Source organism: Poecilia mexicana, unplaced genomic scaffold (genome assembly GCF_051168715.1).
Source record: "Poecilia mexicana isolate PSO_F unplaced genomic scaffold, ASM5116871v1 scaffold_15, whole genome shotgun sequence".
NCBI lineage: Eukaryota > Metazoa > Chordata > Actinopteri > Cyprinodontiformes > Poeciliidae > Poecilia > Poecilia mexicana.
Genome location: NW_028263384.1, coordinates 11,935,009 through 11,955,914, shown reverse-complemented (window position 1 = coordinate 11,955,914; position 20,906 = coordinate 11,935,009). Strand labels below are relative to the sequence as shown.

Here is a 20,906-nt window from a genome sequence, read left to right as displayed (position 1 = left end):
ACGTAATAAAAAAAAAAATACCTTGGAGAAATTGTCACAAAAAAAAGATTCATGCTGTTAATTTTGCTGACTGTACTAGATTACACCACAAACATAAGTAATATAACAGTAAAAGCATCTGATTCTGCTCATTTGTAGTTTTTGCTTCATTGGATAGTGTGTTTTGTTTCTTTTGTAAACTCTTTTTTGGGTGGGGCTGGGAAAACTCAGATTTAAATGGAACCAATTCTACCAGTATTTCAGTCAACACAATTTTTTTTTTTTAAGTTCCTAATTAGTAAGTGTGTCGACAACTATAGTTCAGGGTCTGGCAAAAAGTTACAAACATAAAAGGAAAAAGCTTTAGACTCTTGTAGCTGATCTTGAGAGACTCCAAATAAGGAGTGCTAAATAGCTTGTGCAAAAAAACGAAATTGCATGTGCAATTAGTGGATGTGTTGTGCTCAATCTTCAAAGATTGTGCACACAATTAATTGGAGCAAGTGTAGACTTGGTGAAAGTCCAAACGAGTGTAATCTCGGTGGAGTTCAACTCTAACGAGTCCCAAAAATACAACATGGTTTTTGTATATTGTATATTGGTTTGATCAAATGACAAACCAAAAAGAAAATTCCTGGCAAAAAATTTCCCACAGTACTTTTTGTTTAACCCAAGAAAAAGCTGATGGCCACCATTACTAATTTAATGAGTAATCTCGATAAGAACCGTCTTGACATGAACTTGTTCATTTCTAAATTCAAAGCATGATTTTCAGTTATCGTTGGCTTTTAAAATGAGGTTTACTAATTGCTTGCAAGCTTTGAAGCTACAGGCAAAGAAACACTAACAGGCTTTATTTCCAGGCGGCTCATATCTACCTTTAATGTTTTTTTTATCCGATCTGTGGTTGGTGACCTTCTCTTCATACCGATGTGTTCTTGATCATATTGGTGAATGTAAATGACAACCACGGCTTCTGGCGTTAATGCTTCAATCACATAAAGGTATTAAAGACAGAATTTCTAGATGCTGAAATAAGTGCTGCTTGGAGCATGTGGTGTAGTGCCACTGAGGCTTGTGCAACACTAATCAATAGAATGTATGTGCTAATTCTGCAGTGTTGCTTCCGGTTCATTATGGAGATGAATGAAACACACTCCTCGAATAAACTCTAAGCTTGCCTATTAAGTGATAACAAGCCAAAGGAATACATTATACCAAGATATCAGCCACCAATGCTGTCTTCTCCTCTCTTCGCATGTGAGTTGCCTTGACATTTCTTTGCTTTCAAAAAGCCGTTTTGTCTTCGGCTGATAGAATCAGTGAGGCATTTCCAGTCTGGAAATAAATAAAACCCGTTTGGAGCATTTTCATACTTGGGGAAAGGCACACAAGTTACCAAATTAACTCTGTGATTTGTTCTGAATGTATTGCAAAAGTCATCTTAAGGTTCCTTTTTATAGAAAAGCAAATGAGCCCAAATTAATTCAAACTGTAATTTGGGTCGTGTCAGATTCAAATGCACTTGCCATGCAATTTAAGACAGTTCACCACATTCCTGTTTAATTCAGTTGTTACCCAATTCAGTTTAACACGATTGTGTAAATTGATTTATTATTGAATAATACGCTAAGCTTATAAGAGAAGGCGCGAGTAAAGAAAGCAATGTGATTGCTTCAAATTATCACCTGAAATATCAGTTAATGAAAAGATTTGGCAATATTTTTTATTTTTAGGTCCTTAATTAGAGTGCTAGTGGATATTTGTTTTCAATGAAGCATAATCTGAAGACTTTCTACAACCTTATTATCGAGTAGTTTAAAAGTTGCAATTTTACTAGATTTTTTAAGTTTTTTGTTGTTGATGTTTTATGGTTTGACTCTTAAAGGCAAGCAAGCATAAAAAAGGGGAGAGGGCACAGTATGGTGGTCCTTTTAGTTTCTGTTTGAAACTTGCATATGGACATGATGCACAATATTCTTTTAGGGTTACTAGGCAACACAAACACCAGCACTACTGAACAAATTAGCACAGACAAAAACAAAATGCCTATCAGGGAATCTGTTTTCTACTTTGCACAAGCAGATATAGAATCCTTCTCTTGTATCCAATTTCAGCATGAATTGTACACTGAATTGGTGCAGGTTAAAATATTGTAACAGAATCTCTTTGTAAATTCCATTTCCACATTTTCCCCGGCCCTCAAGTTGAGTCCACTTCTCTGCAGCTTTCAGCTGCTATAATACAAACTATCTCAAGATCAAAAGTAAAAACACCAGACGTATATATTTTTTTGCCAAAAGTGAGTGAGCTGCCGTTTAAGATTTAGATAATTAAATATTGTAACAATAAATTAAGTTTTTTTTTTTTTTGTTTTTTTTTGTATACAACTCTTTGGCTCTGTGTAGAAAGCAATGAGGATACAACTCCTTACTTTCACCTAACACAGTGCAGCACAGTGAGGCCAAATGTACCAATGTGCACACATATGACGGCAAAAAAAAGCTGCAAAATTAAGTATTAATTTTTGTCTGACTTTTGCTACTATTAAGTGCATCAATTGAATATACATTTACTCCTAGAAAAGTGGATAAGAAGCCTTTATGCACATGCATTTTGTGTGTTGAAAATTACGTCCTGGCCATTGGTTTGGTAGTAGTAATGTACCTCCTGCTTTGTTAGCACTGTGTGCTAGCTTCTAGCTGCCTTCTTGAGGATACTACTACTGCATGTTTTGCATATAATTATCTGGCTTTGTTTTAGTTTTGGAGATTATGTGATCCACATGCATTCAGTGACATCCTTGATGCTCCTGTTAGCCAACTCCTTTATTATATCATTTCATTCACATTGTAGTAGAAATAATATTTTAAAAAATACCTTGCATGCATGGGCATTACAGTTAAGCTACACTCCATATTGTTGGTATTTGGGTGGAGAGGGTGTAAATACAGTAATGACACCATTGCGATGGATTCATTTGGATACATGGTTCTGTAGTTTCGCCACCATCAGATTCTGGCTCCAAGATGCATGGATGCTGGATGGTTGACGACATCTTTTATAAAATTTTAGATAATCATATCTCTGCTATCAAACTACAAAAATGTCCAAATGGGAGTGGAAAGCTCTGTGACCTGGAAGGTGGCGGGACATCATTGGTCTCGCATTTAAAAAGACCGCAGCAAAACGAGTTTCTCTAAGATGCGCTTCAGAACAGGGGTAAAGGAGGAATTCATACCAAAGCATTCCATTCTGCTTTATTTAGACCCTAAGCGAATGATTTGATTTGAAAAGGAAGGATCTGAACGCATCATATGAACATTTTAATGAACACTGAATGAGAAGAGGATTACAGCATATCAGAAAGTATGTGTGTTTTCAAGAATCAATGCAGTGGATCAGTAACAGATTTTCAATTGGTTTATGTATCTCACTGCAGAATTTCCCAATCACTTTTGTTAAATAATTTTTTACTTCTTCCTATCTGTAGTCATTTGTTTTTATAATTTTTTTAATGAATAAATTATGCTTCTATTACCATAAAACGGTGCAAATGCTGAAAGCAGTGAGCTTTTATTTTGCCCAGTTGCCAGCCAGACCTTAATGTTTTTTTGTTTTTCTTTCTTTCTCCTCCCCCAATTTTCCATCTTCTGCTCTCCCACCTTCTCAAGATTTGAAGCAACAGAGATAAACAAGAGAAAATGAGGGAGAACATTGGATGTTGCCATGGTAATGCTTAGCAGTCAGTAGCCCTGTATGTTCTTTTTGTTATTCCAATCCTTTTGAAAATTGATTGACTTGATGAGTCCCTGAACAGAATATTATGGACCTCCTGTCCTTTTTGACCATTAGTCGTTTGCTCCGTTTAATCAGTATTTTTTCTTTCATTCTAATAATTAATGCAACCGATGTTATGCTTTTGTGTCATTGTTTTTTTTTTTTTTTTATGTTTATCAAACATCTTGAATATTTTTCAAGATGTTCTTGTAAAGGAATATTAAAATGTTTCACATTTCCATACAGGTATAAATCAGATCTGGCACCAGCTTTATTGCAGACTGGTGGGTGACAGCGATGACGGAAATGGTGGGAAAAGCCTTTTGATACCAAGTCACATTTTTCAGATATAAATGGATTTTGTCACCAGGTACCAGTTTCTCTCATGAAAATGCACTGGTTTTATTTTTCAGGTGGATGGAAAGCTTTTTCTTTCCTCTTTAAAAAAAAAAAAAAAAAAAAAAACCATCCAAACTAAGCTCGCCCTATATGGAAAAATGAAATTACTTATCTTTTCAAATCGTGGCTAACAACAAAAGTATAATTGCATTTTTCTAAGATTTAATATCTAAAATGTTATATGGCTGATAAAATGATTTGCTAAGTACAAATGTGTCAGGAGTGATTTAGCATACAGGGTAGCAAAGAAATACTAACAGTTCATGGTCTAACAACCATGAACCGAAATCACCAGCGAGAAGGACGAGAACAGTCGCTTTGTTTGCTATTTATATCACCCAATTAACACTTGACATGGTTCATGGCATGAGCTAATGGAATTTTGAGGTACTACTCTTGTGATCAAAATTAATATGGGTCCTGGTTTTTATAATAAAATATGAAAGGCATATCCCATCAAACCAGTTTGTTAGGAGTTGGCTTTATTTGAGACGTTGATTCACCATAAATTAAGATCTAAATGCAGAGAAAATATTTTGGCAAGTTGAGAGATGTTTGTTTTTTTGTTTTTTTTTTTTAAAACAACACTTAGAAGTCTATCATCACAAGAATGATCAAGCTTGATGTATTAAACAATGGAAGTTTGCTTTGCTTTGTTTTTTTTGTATGCCATTGCAAATACTCCCTTTTAAATGTACCTAAATCATCCAGCCATCTTCATCCAGCCACACTCCATGGTAAGGGGTTAAGGTTTTTAGAGGGTTAGTTTTTATGCGTTAGCTGACTGCTCTCTTCTTAGGGACAGTCTTATTAAAATGTAACTAACCCCCCTGTGAAAGCACAACTTTTTTGAATATTGTTCAAAAATCTTGGTCTACTAGTTTGACCCTCCATTAGACTAAAATGAATGAATTTCACCATATGTTTGTGTCTGAAATATGACCTGTCTCAATAGAGATGGGATACGTCTTAATTTGTGACAGTAAGGTTATCCAGAGATAAAGTTTATTTAAAATCAGTTTTGCTAGGATAGTGATGTATTTAATAATGTGCCAGCATGGCTTCCTGTTGCTGTGCTTGGAGCCAGTCGCTTATCTATCACATTATGGCTGCTCTCAGAGGGAATAAAGTTTGGCTGTGAAATCCTGAGCTGTGCCATGTACTTTCTCTTTATGATACGCCGTCTTAAACGTCTTCTGCTCAACACAGCCATGCAGAATGTGTTAAATGCGGTTTTGTTTGTATTTTGTGTACATTTGAGATTTGGTTTATTTGTATTCTCTGTCGAGGTGATGGCTTGCACCTCAGTGTTCAAACTGGAAACGGGCAGCGCTCTGTGTTTGAGTATCTGATTGCTGCTGACAGCAACAGAATTGTGCTGTTCGTGCCAGGTCTCTTGGACTCGGAGCTTCTCCAGCGCCAATTCCAGGGAAATCCATCTGGGCGAAATTCAGTCAAAATCTGGCCTCTTCAGTGCAGGACAAACACACAAAGACCTTTTGATGTCAAAGCGCTTAAAATCACCTTTAATTTATGGGTCACAATCTAATATCTATTACAATATAAAAAAATAAACTGGATATTCTAAAAAGTATATTCTACACCACTTAAAGCTGCAGTATGTAACTTTTACAATTTTTTTTAACATATTTTTTAAACTGACCATGTCATGAGTCAGATAATCTGAAAAGATCGCACCGCCATTGCACATCAGTAACCCTAACTAACCCTAACCTACCACACACCATCGCTCCTCCAAAAATCTAAAACGGTGTCTCCACAGATTAGGGTCTTTCTGTTTGCCAAATGACAGGACTGACTTGGCATGTTGAATTTAATAATGTTATGGCTAATTTAATGTGTCTCATATCAAACAAATAGACTGTCCAAAGATTGCAAGTTAGATTTTTTTAAAAAAATATATATATTTGGTGACAACTAATTAATCAGCCACACAATTCCTGACTAATATGGTTTGGATGACAACAATACGCACGGTATTGTGAATTTAAATGAATAAATATAATCTGGCTTGATCCTTTTTGATTCTTGTCATTCAGACTGACTGTCACAGGTAATGCATGATCGGTTTTAGGAATATAAAACATGACTTATGCCACATTTTGGGTGAATTAATTCATACATTTTAAAGGTTAAATAGTAACTTAACCTTTATTTAGCTAATGGCAAAAGGATTCATTTGACAAGTAGCCACTCGTTCTCTTTATCCGTCTCAAATATTCAGAAACCATACAAGATTTGTATGTGCATAAGATCCACAAATGTACAAGATGATTTGCAAGATTGTACAACATAATTTACAAATGTATATGACACAATGCATGAATTCATGCCTCAACATTCAAATATATGTAAACAGTTTCTCAAATTTACACATTTCAAGCTGCACAAGTAGTAACACACTGCTACTCCTCGTCAAATCCCCTATGCATTGACGTCAACTGTTTTCTTTCTATGTAAACACTTTTGAGACTAATTTAACTCCGTAGATTCTGGACATAAACTGCATTTAGCTTGCATATCCTTTTGATAATCAAAGTAAATAAGACCTGGGTAAGGAACATGGTTTCTTTATAGACTCTATCCATCATGTTCTGACATGCTTGCTATTGTTTCTGTGTTTACTATTGGGCCCAACTATTTTCTGTGCTTGATGTTTTGCAGGCTGTAAACAGTCATTTAAAAGACAGAACGGTGCTTTCCTTCAAATGTGCATGTTGTTACACAATTTGCTTCTTACAAAAAGCAGATTAAATAATTCATAAAGCGCCGTACGTGCACACACTGTGTACACAGTCTACAATTCATTCATAAGAAGCATGTATCCAGTGATCTGTATTATAGCATTCTTCATTTGCTTTGCGTTAACACTTTCTTTCCTCTAATTAACATAGCAACGCAAGATTCCAAGCATCACTAACAAAACTTGTGCTGAAAACGAACTCCTGTTCTCACTTCAACCATGACTACCCTTTGACCATAGCCTGACTGAGATGCACCATTACAATAATTTTTGGCTAGACTGTGATTCTGATCTTTGACAGGTCTGTTAGCTTTGTTGAGTGACTAGTTTTCTACATGATCTGTAAAAGTGTGGTTATAGTTGGCGTGTTGAACAGGTTGTGAGGGAGCATGCCTGAGTGTTGGCTGTCGTTGTGCCTGGTGGTGCACCTCTGAGTGTTTGTAATTCAGCGCCGCACCCTTGCACTGGTTTTTATACAAACCCTCTATGAAGCCTCATTTTATGAACATTTGGCTCCAACGCATCAACTATAAACGCCATACCACTGTCTTGGCTCACATGACTGCAAGTCACTTAAGCTGCCCTCACTGAAACAGTTATACGATCTGTCTTATATGGAGGTCTCTTAAAGTTAAGTTATATGAAAAGCATAAGTTATTCTAGATAACAATAACTATGTTGCATTCAATACTGTACTAGATCAGTGGCCACTTGTAAATTTGTTGTTGGGTTCTCCACGTTACCTTACTATTGTGCACCTAGCACTCAGTGTACTCAGACTAAACTTCAAATATGTGGGTGTTACCTTACAGATGGGATTCCACTTAGGACATACAGATTAATTACACACGGCGTCACCAACTGTTAAAAAATGTGGTTGATTTTTCCCTTTCAGTAAGGAATCTAGAACAGATATAGTCACAAATCTTTTCTTGCAGCTTTCATCCTTGTGCAGTTCATTTTGTTTGATATGAAAACCTTTTGTTTCTGCATTGCAGGTGTTGTGTTGCAAAATATTTCATAAGACAGGATGCATGTAAACACCAACAGCGCTTACAGTAATGCCAGAAGGATTTTAGTTTGAAAAGTCTTAAGTTATTACAATTACTTTTTTTTTTCTGAGTAAAAACGAGTCCTGTCATGTAAAACAAAACAAAACAAAACACACAAAAAAAACAGAGGCAAGGCGTTAGCTTTGCTGCTGAATCACCCCGTTCTGTTCTTCTCTTTTGAGATCTGTTACTGAAATGCAAAAGGATTCATTTCACATTCATGTTGATTCGAGAGGAGCCACTCGGCCCTCTTCATCCGTTCAGGTCTTTTGTGAATATACATCAAAGTGGCACATCTGAAGCATTAATTGTCTGCTTGTTATTTATAACACGAGTGCTCCTGAACCAACGCCTGCAGCATATGGTCCTGAAAAAACAAAGTATTTATCAAACTATTCAACTTCTAAACTGGTATTAGCTGAAAGTTTTGAAAGTGAATAATCTTGTATGCAAATGTGACACCTTGTAGCTTGCTCATTAGGTGAAGCAGATTGCTTGTTAAAGTACAAGCTAAAATGAGGAACACAACTGACAGATATTTTTTTAGCAAGTGGCACTAAAGTAAGGTGATCAATGACGGTTATTTTCCCAAAATTTAATGGATGCAAAATGCCTAATTTATGCTTCATACTGCCTCTAAAAATGAGGCTAATCACTTTTCCTTACAAATTTACCAGTATGAAGACAAATAATTTGGTCGATTTCACTTGTCTACAGTATATATTGCATTTTGCTTAATGTTAAAAGTAGTGGTCCACTTGCAAGAAACAGAGGCTTGAGAACATCCATATGTGCAATTAATTTAGAGAAAATGCTTTAATTAGTGAAGTAAGTTAATAGAAAATAATGACATTTTTCAATTTAATTCACTGAATATGACTGTAGGTCACACCTGTAAATCTGGAAGAAGCAGCAGCTGGATCTTATGACGAGATCTTGTTGTATCGCATATAGCGGTCATTTTTTGTTTACTTCTTACCAAATATAAACTGACATATTCAACATATTTTATAAACTCAGCCTTAGATGGTACATGATCCAAATAGTAGTGGCCATTGTTGTGATACTAAAACACTTTTTTCTGTTTTTGTCTGGTGTGTAAATGTCTCCTTGTATCCACCATTTGAGACACGGCAATAGACAATCAATCTCCTTTAAACAGTATCCTCTTTAAGAAACTTCTGCGGGTTGCATTGCGTAATGAAGACTGCCACACATCCATACCTCAGTCACAGACGAGGCTGGTTTCTCTGTGACGTTCTTTGACAGGAAGAGACAGGTTAGATTTTCATGGCACACTTGTGCAGGATAAAGGCAATTTGCACTGCCACAGCTGCACTGATGGGGAGGAAGGATCGATGTTCAGGTTTGATTGGACACAGCAGATAAACATCTTATATGGATCAGAGTCATTTAGGAATCGGTGGGGAGGGAGTGGCATCGTTTTCTTCGCTCACAAAGCCTCAGCTCGAATTCCAAATAAGGGCGGGAGAGCGTCTTCAGCAGAATTGTGGTTAAAAATAAATCTTAAAGTGACACTCATGCTGCACTTAAAGATAAAATCTTACAGGCCCACATGTTGTCCAGGTGTCCCTTTTTTCCTTTTTAGCTGCTCAGCATTCCCTGGTTGCTGATGACCTTGTGACACTGATGAGACGTGTCAAGTTGTTTCTATGGAAACGACTTTAGTGGCTCTCTGGTGCCTCTCTCTTAAACTGGTGTTCATATTATTACCAGAATTAGCAGGAACTAAGAAAAATACTTAAGAAAAGTAATATATGTTTTCAGTCTTTTGCTTAATTTAAAAATGAATCCAATTTCTATCTCCTGGCTTTGCTTAGAATATTTGTATTTAATTATGAACTCTTGTTGTTTTGTACTTATTACAACAGTGATAGGAAAAAAACAAATTCGTTACAATTCTAAGTTTTCAGCTTGTAAGTTTAAGTGTGTCTTTGTACTTGGACATATTTTAGGAAAAAAGATCTTTGAAACTAGAAAATCCTCATCTAAAATGAAGAGTTAAACTGGGTAAAGCCTCTACAAGTGATTGTTTTACTGCAATTTTGTTTTTTTCCTCTTGACATGGTATAACAGTCAGGTTTGTAGATCTCATATCTTGTACAAATTTCAATGGAACTGAGATTAACTTTGTTGTTTTAAGACATCTTGTTAGTGATCTGGTGTGTTAGTGATCTGATTGTCCTTGTTTTTCTACAAAAAGTCAGCAAGAACTATTTTTTTTTCTTAAAAAAAAAAAAAAACTATCAGCAACTATCTGTACTCACACGCAGGCATGTCATATAGCCAGCTTTTTACAAGTGGGTAAAGAAAAAAAAGAAAAATAAATGGAAACCATCAAAAAGCATCAGACATAATTGTGCCAGTTTGAATTTTGAAGGCAATGATTATTTTTGTCATAATTTACTTTAGCATTGGCATCCTTAGTAAATATCCCCTTCTGGGTCAGAAATATTACTTTGAACCCCATTGAGCTGTGATGCTCCCTCTTCAAGGGGGAAAACAGCACAAATGATAATACCTCTGAATCCAGAGCACAACTGGTTATTAAAACCTATTATCCTTTTGTGAAACCCACAAATTTGGTAATTCAAAATTTTAGTCTGCTTTTATTATACCATTGTTGAAAAGGATGTGGGATTTGGGTCATTTACTTTAAGAAAAATCTTTGTGGGATTCTGTGATTTGTTGAATTCTACCTGACTGACGAATAACAGATAAACTGGACCTTGCCTCCACAAAAGATAAAATTTTCCTCATGGTAGCGGAAATGTCTTGTCACTAAAGCTTTGTTTTGAACGAGGATGAAAGCCGTGCAGCAGGATAAGCCTGAGGGCATTACATGATTTGGATACTAATTAACTGATGTTTATAATTTCCTAATAAGATCTAAACCATGTCCTCTCCTTGGCTTTGCCCATATGATGGGGCATCTGCTATGCCCTAGGCACCGTGACAGACTCTTGGCGTACAATCCGGGTTTGTGCATGAGAGGGAGAATATGCTGACCCTAACCTGCACCTGATTTCCCTTGTTTCTCTACCACTCTTCTTAGCACTGAAGGTCAATAACCCTAAGAAGTTGCTGTGGCATTAAAAAGTGTTTCAAAATATGAGAAGCCAAGGTGCCGACATTTGGCAGCTGGCCCGTGTGTGTGTTTTGCTCTGCAAGCTTTTTTATGAACTGTGCAATTACTTAATTAGTTACCTCACTGTGTAACACAACGCTCTGCCAAATCACCTTTCCTGGACCAAGATGAAACGTATGAAACACCAGGGTCCAGCTGGTGGAAATAAACATCCTGGTTTGTTTATTTGTAATTTAAACCAGAGCAAGAAAGTAATAACTAATAAGACTTACATAGGACCAAAAAAGTTTGGTAACACTTTATTTGAAGGGGTGTGCATAAGACTGACATGACACTGTCAAAAACATGACATAACATCTGTCATGACCATAAAGGAGTCTTTATGAATATATATATATATATATATATATATATATATATATATATATATATATATATATATATATATATGATAAATAAAATGAGTTGGAAGAGAAGGCAACTGGACTTCTCATGTCAGATCGTATCCTTTTATTCAATTCCCTGTAAGGGTAGTTGGCACTGACGATCCTAAAACAATCCCCGATGTCAAATTTCCACTGTTTTGGCCACAAGTCTCAAGAAAAACCTTTTTGCCCTACAATTTATTCTACTGAAATGGACACTGTTGACAAGATTTTCATTGTTGTTGTTGGGTTTTTTTTAATTATTTTGCAGAAAGTGCAGTTAAATGAGTTCTGACATTCTTTGTTGAGCTTGCAAGAGGCTCCAATGCAGATCTGACTGAGAATCGAAAAGCTTTCTTTCCATTTTCTGTTCGCACACGAATGTAAAGATGCAAAATGTTTGTCATTCCAGACGGAGACTTATTAAATGTCCCTGCCTGCCTTTAGCACTGACTGTTTTCTTTACACCATGCAGCAACATGGAGTTAACTGGGTTTCAGAGAACTATTGTAATATTGTAAAAATAATTTACCCAAAATATGACTTTATTCAGTTTAATCTGACTGAGCTCAGGTGGCTATGAAGACTTTAAAATATTTCCAAGTGGAACATTTTCTGAAGAATTTTGCCAATTCTTCCTGGCTGTTCGACATAATGTTCTTTTTTTTTTTTTTTTTTTTTGTGTGGCCTGTGTTAAGGAATTTATGTAAATTAACGTAATTTTCAGTTTTGTAGTCTTAGAAGACAAATGCTTAAGCTTGGTGTTGCTTCTTTTTTTATTCCGTCATCCCAAAGGTAGTGGGGGACCTGGCATCATCTGTGCCCAACCTCCTGGTAGGGAACATTAAAAGCGGTAACCACCGAGATATATTCAGCAAATATTCAAATGAGCAAAACCATTTGGTAGCAATTATCCCCTGTTTTAACACTCTTAATTCTCCTTGATACCACTTTTAATTCACTTGGCAGAGCAGCCACTGAAGCTTACAGCTGTTTAGTTCTGCCCTGCTGAGAAAACTTGCACGCTGGTATGGAAATAAAACCACTTGGCAACACAGAGACCCAAACGGATAGCACTTCAGATGACAGCTTTGTAGAGGACACTGATTTTCCAAACCGTCAGCATGTACCTTGAATATCATCAACTTGAATTTCAAAAACTGACTTTAAAAATGTTCTGTTTTCTTTTTCTACTCCCGTTCTTTCCACTGAGTGGAGTGACCATATTCACCACATCTGACATTGATATTCAAGCTACATGATAGCCTGCCTAACACCATTACTTATCTGCCATCTTTGTACAAGGGTTAGCTCTGCAAGGTCTAACAGGCTGCCGCAAGCATACCAATTATTTCTAGAACTTCTGTCTCCTAAACACAGTTCATCAGATTGAATATAGGCACTAAGCGACAAATATGTTCGCTGACTTTAAGTAGTTAATCTTTTTGACTGTCAAGCTGCTCTTAGCTGTTTTTATTGCAGGCACAGCAGAGCTTCGTGTTTTCTGTAACATGGCTCTTGAAGACGGCATGAGCCCAAAAAGAAGAGATTAGTTTAAAAGGAAACTGGGCAAGTAGATTTTTCTACATGTACTTATTTCCTCTGTCCTGTTGGTGATTTTATTGGTGGGAAAGGAATGATTCACTTCAGTGAATAATAGTAAACATAAGCCACGCTCATTCCTTTTAACAGTAGTGGAAAACTTTTGTATGCATTTTCTCATTGCGAAAACGGTGGTCCTTATTGGTGGAGTCTGATTAGCCGCTGATATAAATATAACTGCTTTTCATTTTTTGCTACCTTAAATGCCTGAATCTTCACCAAACCTGTGCGTATGGTTCGTAAACATCTGTTCAGATCTCGACACCTCTCCGACCTCACTGCTGATGAAGGGTCCGAGTTCAGACAACAAGCGTTGTTCCATCCAACAAACTTTCAAACATTTCCATCACTCAGGGTTCTGTTAGTTTAAGCTGGTAAGAAGGCTCTTGCTGTATCGTGCGAAACATCCTTTACATCTTACAGTCTTATCCCACAGAGATTATTGGTGCTCACAAGATTACATGTCATGTTCTTTACTGGCACCTATCAGCAGCAATCATATTCTCATCCGGACCGGGGTTTGAACCCAGGCCTTTGAAGATGTGGGAGGGAATTCAATCTAACCAAGTCAAACACAAGCAGCAGCATTTTTTTTATTGCCTTCTTAGAAGCTGTTTGAGCTAGATCAATGAGAGAATTGTCAAATTGATGCAAACTTTTACATTACTCTTTCCCCTCATACTGTTCTGCCCAAAACTATTTCACCTGATTTCTATTTGTACTTACAGAAGCACAGGATACATTCATTTTGTTTATAGGCCCCTAATCTACAACAAAGATCACAGCACTTTAAATTCAACTGCTTTCTACATAGATATGAAATGAGCCCGTTGTTTTGTAATGTCACATTTTCAAGACAAAATTGCTACAGTGTCTTGCTTTTTTTTTTTTTTTTATCTCCGGGGTCATATTGCTGAGTGAATTATTGGTTCAGTTTGCCGACTATAATTTCTGATCTCATTTAATAATCAAGTCGTCAAACTTAATATTATCAATGATCATAATGACTTTGATAAATACATTCATGCTGTTGGCTGCAGCAGCTATGTTGTGGTCCGTCTGATCAATGTGATCTATCACAGTTCCACCATTTTTTTTTTTTTTTTTTGTTTTAAATCACTGTTCTTTTTGACAGTATGCTCATGTACATCACAAAACAATTTCTTGATTGATTGGCTGATATTCTGTGTTACTAAACCCAGAAAGCATTTTACAATCTGAAAAATCCAGAGACATTGTGAATAAAAGTGCTGGTCATCCGTCTTGTTAGTTTGAGCAAAGTTTAGGACACTTTGTCCGGTTAAAAAAAAAGAACAAAGCATATTCTATAACCCCTGTATTTCGTAGAGCATAGAGACCGTTTCCCTTATTTCACAAATTAAAAACGTGAATCTTGGCTAAATTGGATCCAAGACCTGTGCTACCCCATTAACGGTTATGCCACCAATATCTTTAGCTATGGTGTGTTGTGATCATATACGTCACATTTTCTATGGTGATAACAGGCACTGTTTATTGTACACATAACATATTTATTTGACACTGCTTTCATAGAATATCCCTGATGTTTCAGACATTCAGAATCCTCACTCTTGTTTGTATTGACACCTCTTGCAGTAGTTTGGTTCTAGGATTGGTTTTGCCTCCTTTAAGGTCTTGATCTTCACTAAGTTAGGTAACCTTGACGGCAATTATCATTACGACGTCACATATATGTTCAGCTTTTACCTATTAGATCTTTTGTCAAGAAAACAACCATTTTCTGTTTACAAGAGCATGAAATCGTGCTCTGCATATCCAGAGGCCATTATCCAATATTTGCAGAGTGCTTGCTGCTTTTGAGGGGTGAAACTATAGAAGCAGTTTTTGTATGGTAAGAGTGTTTGGAATTTGCTTGTCTGCTTTGAACAACAATAGAAGGGCTGATTGGGATTCATGTTGCATATTTCTAAATTCTACTTGTACTATTTTGGCATTTTGCTCTGTTAATAATGCTGTCGAACAACTTGCATGGTGAAAAATTGAAGCATAATTCATTTAAAAAATGATACAAACACACTTGAAGAAAATAAAACGCTTGAAACAAAGCATGGAGAGCCCTTTAATTTCCTGTATTGTAAATGCAAGAATAAATGATAACATAGATTGAATCCCATACATTTCCAGTCATACTAACCACTCAAAGCTATTTAAAGTAGAGTCAGTTTCAACCAGTTGCACTCAAACATGCATAGATTTTTACACCACTACACGCATCGGAAGGCAGCTCGGAGTTAAGTGCTTTGCCCTGGGGCACATTGACTTATAGCAGGGAACAAAGCCAGAATCGAAACCACAACTCCCATGGTGCCACGTGTACCCCAAAGTGAACTGCTGTGTGCAGCGTAATCAGAAGTGCGTTAGGGTAACTCTGCAGAAGTTGGGTTACATTTGCCCATCTTTTAAAAAATAACCCAGAGGACTATTATAGACATTGTGTTTTATAGCTGCACTTATAGTTTGAAGTCGGGATTCCACTGTGAATTTGTTCAGCTTGTTTCATACGTTTGGAAAGCTGTAGATACCGGATAAGGCAGCTGCTGGTGTTTTGGGGAGCAGCCAACTAAATTACTGATTTACATGAACCCTTGAACTTTATGCTTCTCCATCTGCTTACTGAACACTTGTAGCTTTGTTGCAAAATACATACGCTGTGATTTTTGACATGCAGGCACAGATGTTTTGAAGTTTGGGTGTTTTTACATGGTTGCCCTGTATGATGAATCTTTTGCCACTATTGCATTTTATACACAGTAAAAAATGCTGGGTTATTTTCATAACCCAATTTCTGGGTTGAAGCTGTTGGGTCATAGGTTGGGTTAGTTTGACCAAATATTGGGTCAAAATTCATAACTCATGAGTTGGGTCAGAAATTTATCGGAAGTCTACATCTTGCACACTTCTGTTGGGCCAGGAGTTGGGTGGGTAGATTTACCCAAACGGTTGGGTTAAAGATGAAACTTGGAAGAAGCCACGCCCCTCTTCACAAGCCTCCATTTTCAACATGACTGTGAACGTTGCATATCGGACTTCTCTACTTTGAAATAAGACATGGTAAGTAAAAAGAAGATAAAGTTTCAACGTTAATAGAATTTTATACATAAATTGAATTTATTTCAAACATGTTTGATATTTATTTTTATGGTTATTTAAAATGTTTATTACGGTAGGTTCCTCTGACAAAGAGCTTCGGTGTTGCTACAACACGGATGTTGGGGAAAAAATAGATGAAGGGGAAGGGCACAATTTGTCAAGTAAATTAAATTCAGTTTTTAATATAACCTCAATCATATTTGTTCGTAACTTAACATAGTCAAATTTTTAAAAATAGATTTAGTTTTAAAAGAAAATGTAGTTGACGGTTTGTCCCCTGATTTTTGCAATATGCGCGCGCATCCTCAGCGGGCTGAGGCTACGTGTTCGAACACCAGCAGTAATGGCGGAGGAGAGCGAGCAGAGCTTTAATAATGTGGGTATATTATGCTTTTTGAAAATAAAATAACTTTTGCAAAGTTATTAGGCGATAAATTAGTTGTGTAAACCTGAATTATGCGCTCGGTTTATTAACATATAGCTTAATTACAAACATGCTCGGACGTGTTCGCACTTATCGCTCCCCTCCAGCCGCCGGCTCGTCTCGCCCTCTGTCAGTTGACCGGGCGGAGCGGCTCGTTAAGCCGAGAGAGAACGACCGTCTCCCGGCACATTGCTTTCAAACTCCCGCTGGTTTTAGGCAACGAATTAAAAGCAAAACTAAAACAATATCTAATGTTAATGTTTGCTCATTTTATTATTATTGTTACTACGGTATTAATTACAAATACATTTATTTAAAGTTGGTGCTGAAAGTTATTCAGCACTAAGTTTGTGTTAAGTTTTACTTCTAAATTAAATTATATGTCATTTTATTTTATTAAGTGCTATATTTATTTTTAGGAACATAAAATTACTCTGAACATTTGAAATTGCTGGCTAATTACAAGTTATTTGCAGTTGAGACAGCTATAAGATTTAATTCAGTCATTCTTAAAGTTTGATTTGTGATTTTGTCTTTTCTGATAGATTTTGTAATTTTACATCCAGGATCTTCAGGAGAATTAAGCGAAACCCAAACTCCTCGTTCTCAACGAAGACCTTCTGCATGACCAAGAACATGAGTCTGCTCCCTCAAGGTATTGAAGCTCAGAAGAAATGTTCTCTAAAATGTTGTCATGCTTTTTAGTTACTGTAACATTTTAACACTAACTTATGTTTGATACAGAAGGTGATGTAGTCCTGCAGCTGCTGCCAGTACCCCTTCCTGCTCCACCTTACTAATTTGGGAGAAGTTTCAGATCCATCAACCTGGAAATTCAGATGTTTTCATTGATATCCAGCCTGTAAGTCAACCTTCATCTCTGAATAATGCTCAGATTGTTTAAGTGCATCACATTCAATAGTGAGGTTTTGTGTTAAACTAGAATCAGTCAGAAATTAGTTTTTGAGAATGTAGCCCTTTACCTTTAAATTCACTAAAGGCCTGTTTTTGTGCTTCTCTCTCTTGTTCTCAACGAAGATCTTTTGTATGGCCAAGAAGAGAAAGGAGCGGCCGTCTTCTCAACAACATGAATTTTCTCCCTTAAGGTATTGAAGCTGAAGAGATGTTTATAAACTGTTAACATTTAACATTTTAACACAAGCTTATGTTTCCCATGCAGACAAGATGATGTAGCCCTGCAGCTGCTGCCAGTGCTCCTCCCTACTTACACATTTGGGAGAAGAGTTTCAGATCCATCAACCTGGAAGTTCAGAGGGTTTCATTGATATCCAGCCTGTAAGTCAACATTCATCTCTGAATCATGCTCAAATTGTTTGCTGTTTATATAAGTTCATCACTAATGGCCTGTTATTTTCTGTCTTCTCTCTCCATCAGGTTGGGACAAACCTGGTGGTGCATCTACAAAATGTGACAACCTGTATGTCCTCATGCAGGGAGACAGGCAAAATGCTAAAGTGTCGTTAAAAATGCTCCTTGTTTAATGGCTGAAAGGTTTACTTGTAGTTTGCTTTAAAACACTTTTTTTCATTAAATGTTTTCTAATATGGAGTAACAGATACTTCTGGAGTTGTAGCCAAATGAATTGAAGTGATTTAACTACTTATGTTTTGTAACTTTTGTAAATGAAATTGCTGGCTCTATATATGTATCATGTGGAAATAAAAGAAGCTTTAAATTCATATGTCTTTTAATCCTGTTTTTATATAGTGAAATTTAAAATAATTTTTTTTAACCCAACTATAGTGGTATAATAACCCTTGTGTTGGGTTATGAATTTCAACCCAATTTTGGGTCAGTTTAACCAATTTAAACAAGTCAATTTAACCCAACGTTTGGTTAGTTGCCATGACCCAATGTGCTGGGTCAAACCCTCAACCCAACCCAGTTGGGTTAAAACAACCCAGCGTTGGGTCGGTCCATATTTGACCCAGCGCTGGGTTACGTATTGGGTTATTTTTAACCCAGCAGTTTTTACTGTGTAGGACGGGGAATACACTTCTACATAATCACTCTGCCATGTTGGCAAGACAACTGTTTTCATTTTTTTTTTTTGCCTCATATAATTTCACCTTATTCTACTGAAACAGTAAGAGAGTATCAAAAAAATGCATCTCCTTCTTGTGCTAGCTACAATGGTGTTCAGGATTCTCTATTACAGCTGCAAACATTTTTGTGAGAGGTTTGCTTCTGCACAAATCTGATGAGGTTAATTTGCTCAAAGTGCTACTGCGAAAACGCTGGACCCGGGTTTGAGCCCAGGCCAGAACCGGCCTTGCAGTGCAAAAAATTCACATGATGATTCCAGCAAAACCATGGGTTCTGATCCATCATTTTAAGAGCTGGATGGCGAACCGATGTGTTTCGTTTTTAAAGAGGCCACTTGTTCCCATGCTGTCACAGAATCAGATAGGTCAGACTAGATAAAAATTGATATGAAAGATTTAGTTTTTTTTTTTTTAAACTCGTTTTATTATTTATAGCCATATAAAGTTTTAGCTGTTCATATTTTTGCATTTTACTGAGTTGTAACGACCACCGTCATCAGTGAGAATAGGAAACCATCCCAAGCCATTGCAGGCAGAGGCAATAGCGTATAATTTACAATAACTTGACAGCGACTTAATTATATTACAAAAATGATATTGGACCAGCCTTACGTGCAGTTCAATAATGGGAATGCTTTGGCCACATAATGATACTTGCTAATGAAGACCAGCAGAAAAAAACCCAATAATGTTGCAGTGTGTTCATGGAAGAAGTTATTCAGCATGAAGATCTGAAGCAACATTGGCTTAAATATCTTTTACTGCAAAAAGATTTTGTTCAGTTTTTGGACAGCCATTAGCTCTGCTTCTCTTCTTATAGAAATGACATCTTCATTAACTTGGTTTGCAGGGGAAGAAGCCGTAAGACTCGCAGTTTAGAGTGTGGTTGCACGGCAACATGCTGCTGTGCAGGGGATGAAGACGATGCATACAAACCCTGAACTCCAAAGCATCCCGAGTAAAAGATGCGCCTGGACATATTTGAAGAGGCAAAAAATGGTGGTGGTGGTGGTGGTAGGAGGGGGGCGGGGGCGTTTGGAAGAAACTGAGAAATACTGGGATTCTACCAGCTATTTCTGTTATTCAGCAGGAGAATGAGCCTCCGCAGAACAGTGCATAAAACTTTCATAGCTCTGTCGGGATGCTGTGTTTCTCTTGGATTATTTATCAAATAGCGAGAAGTTGTTTATCACACAGCTAATACTCTGCTGCACAGGTAGGAGCAAGGGAACTTCGCATGTTTGGCCTCATAATTAATATTAATTTGTTTTTCAGCAGCTAGAAGGCAGGGGGATAAAAAAAAAGACACGCCACTCGTTTGACTTGGCCGTGGATTAAGACGCGCCGGCTGGGAGCCCTCCTCACGGTGTGCAGAGACAACTGTCTGCAACTCAAATGCTTCAGAGATGATTTTAAGAACGGATGTTTTGCCAAAAAGAAAAACGGTTTGTACACGCAAATCGGGCAAAGAGAAGGCTTCAAACGTAGTTGTCTGTGCCATGTAAAGAGGGAACATCGTTTATCTGTTCAGACATTAACAGGTCATTGCTAATTGATCTGAGGTTATTCGAGCTTATTGTTTTGGCTCACAGTTTTTATCTTGTCCATAGAAATACAATTAATTGCCATGGATGGTGGCGTATGACTTAGTGAGGGTAGAGGACGTGAACCCACTGACATTACAGAGTTACTTTGCAGATGGCCTCAGCGTATGTCACAAGAAAAAGATAACGTCGCTGAAGTTTCAGCTAACAACCAACAACACATATTTGGCCTTTTTGAAGCCAGTTGTTGTTCAAGTAAACTGAACATCAGATTTAATCGGACAAATATGCATCTTTGTTGCAATATTTCCCTGAAATTCCACAAATTGAGTATTCCAAACAATATATACATACAATTAAGTCCCAAACTATTCATACGCTCGACAGATTTAACAATGTTTTAATTTTATCAGCATGTTTCATCTGACTTACTGGAAGTAATAAAGTTTTTGAGTTCCCAAGAGTCCCGACTTAAATCTGTGGGATAATCTAAAGATTTAGTGTGATGGCAATGAGGCCTAATTTCATAGATTCAGCATTCACCATACAGATAAACAACGAAAATATCAATGGAAGCATTCAGATTACTGTGCTTTTATATAGAGAAGAGTATAAATAATTCAACATTTC

At 36.8% G+C, this 20,906-nt stretch overlaps 2 long non-coding RNA genes across 4 annotated transcripts in view; both read left to right on the top strand.

Annotated features, from left to right (window-relative positions):
* The window catches only part of LOC148155309 (uncharacterized), a 63,100-nt gene that overhangs the window by 27,702 nt on the left and 14,492 nt on the right, over positions 1–20,906 (top strand). The gene's annotated exons all lie outside the window — the stretch shown is intronic.
* On the top strand, positions 15,901–18,366 carry LOC148155310 (uncharacterized). Of its 3 annotated transcripts, none has more exons than XR_015765494.1 (6): positions 15,901–16,203; positions 17,233–17,321; positions 17,411–17,528; positions 17,705–17,772; positions 17,847–17,962; positions 18,062–18,366. It is a non-coding gene; the product is annotated as an uncharacterized LOC148155310 (long non-coding RNA). The 3 variants fall into 3 exon arrangements; XR_015765493.1 differs by lacking the exon at positions 15,901–16,203 and adding an exon at positions 16,555–16,618; XR_015765492.1 differs by lacking the exon at positions 15,901–16,203 and adding an exon at positions 16,561–16,618 and having other exon boundaries at positions 17,212–17,321.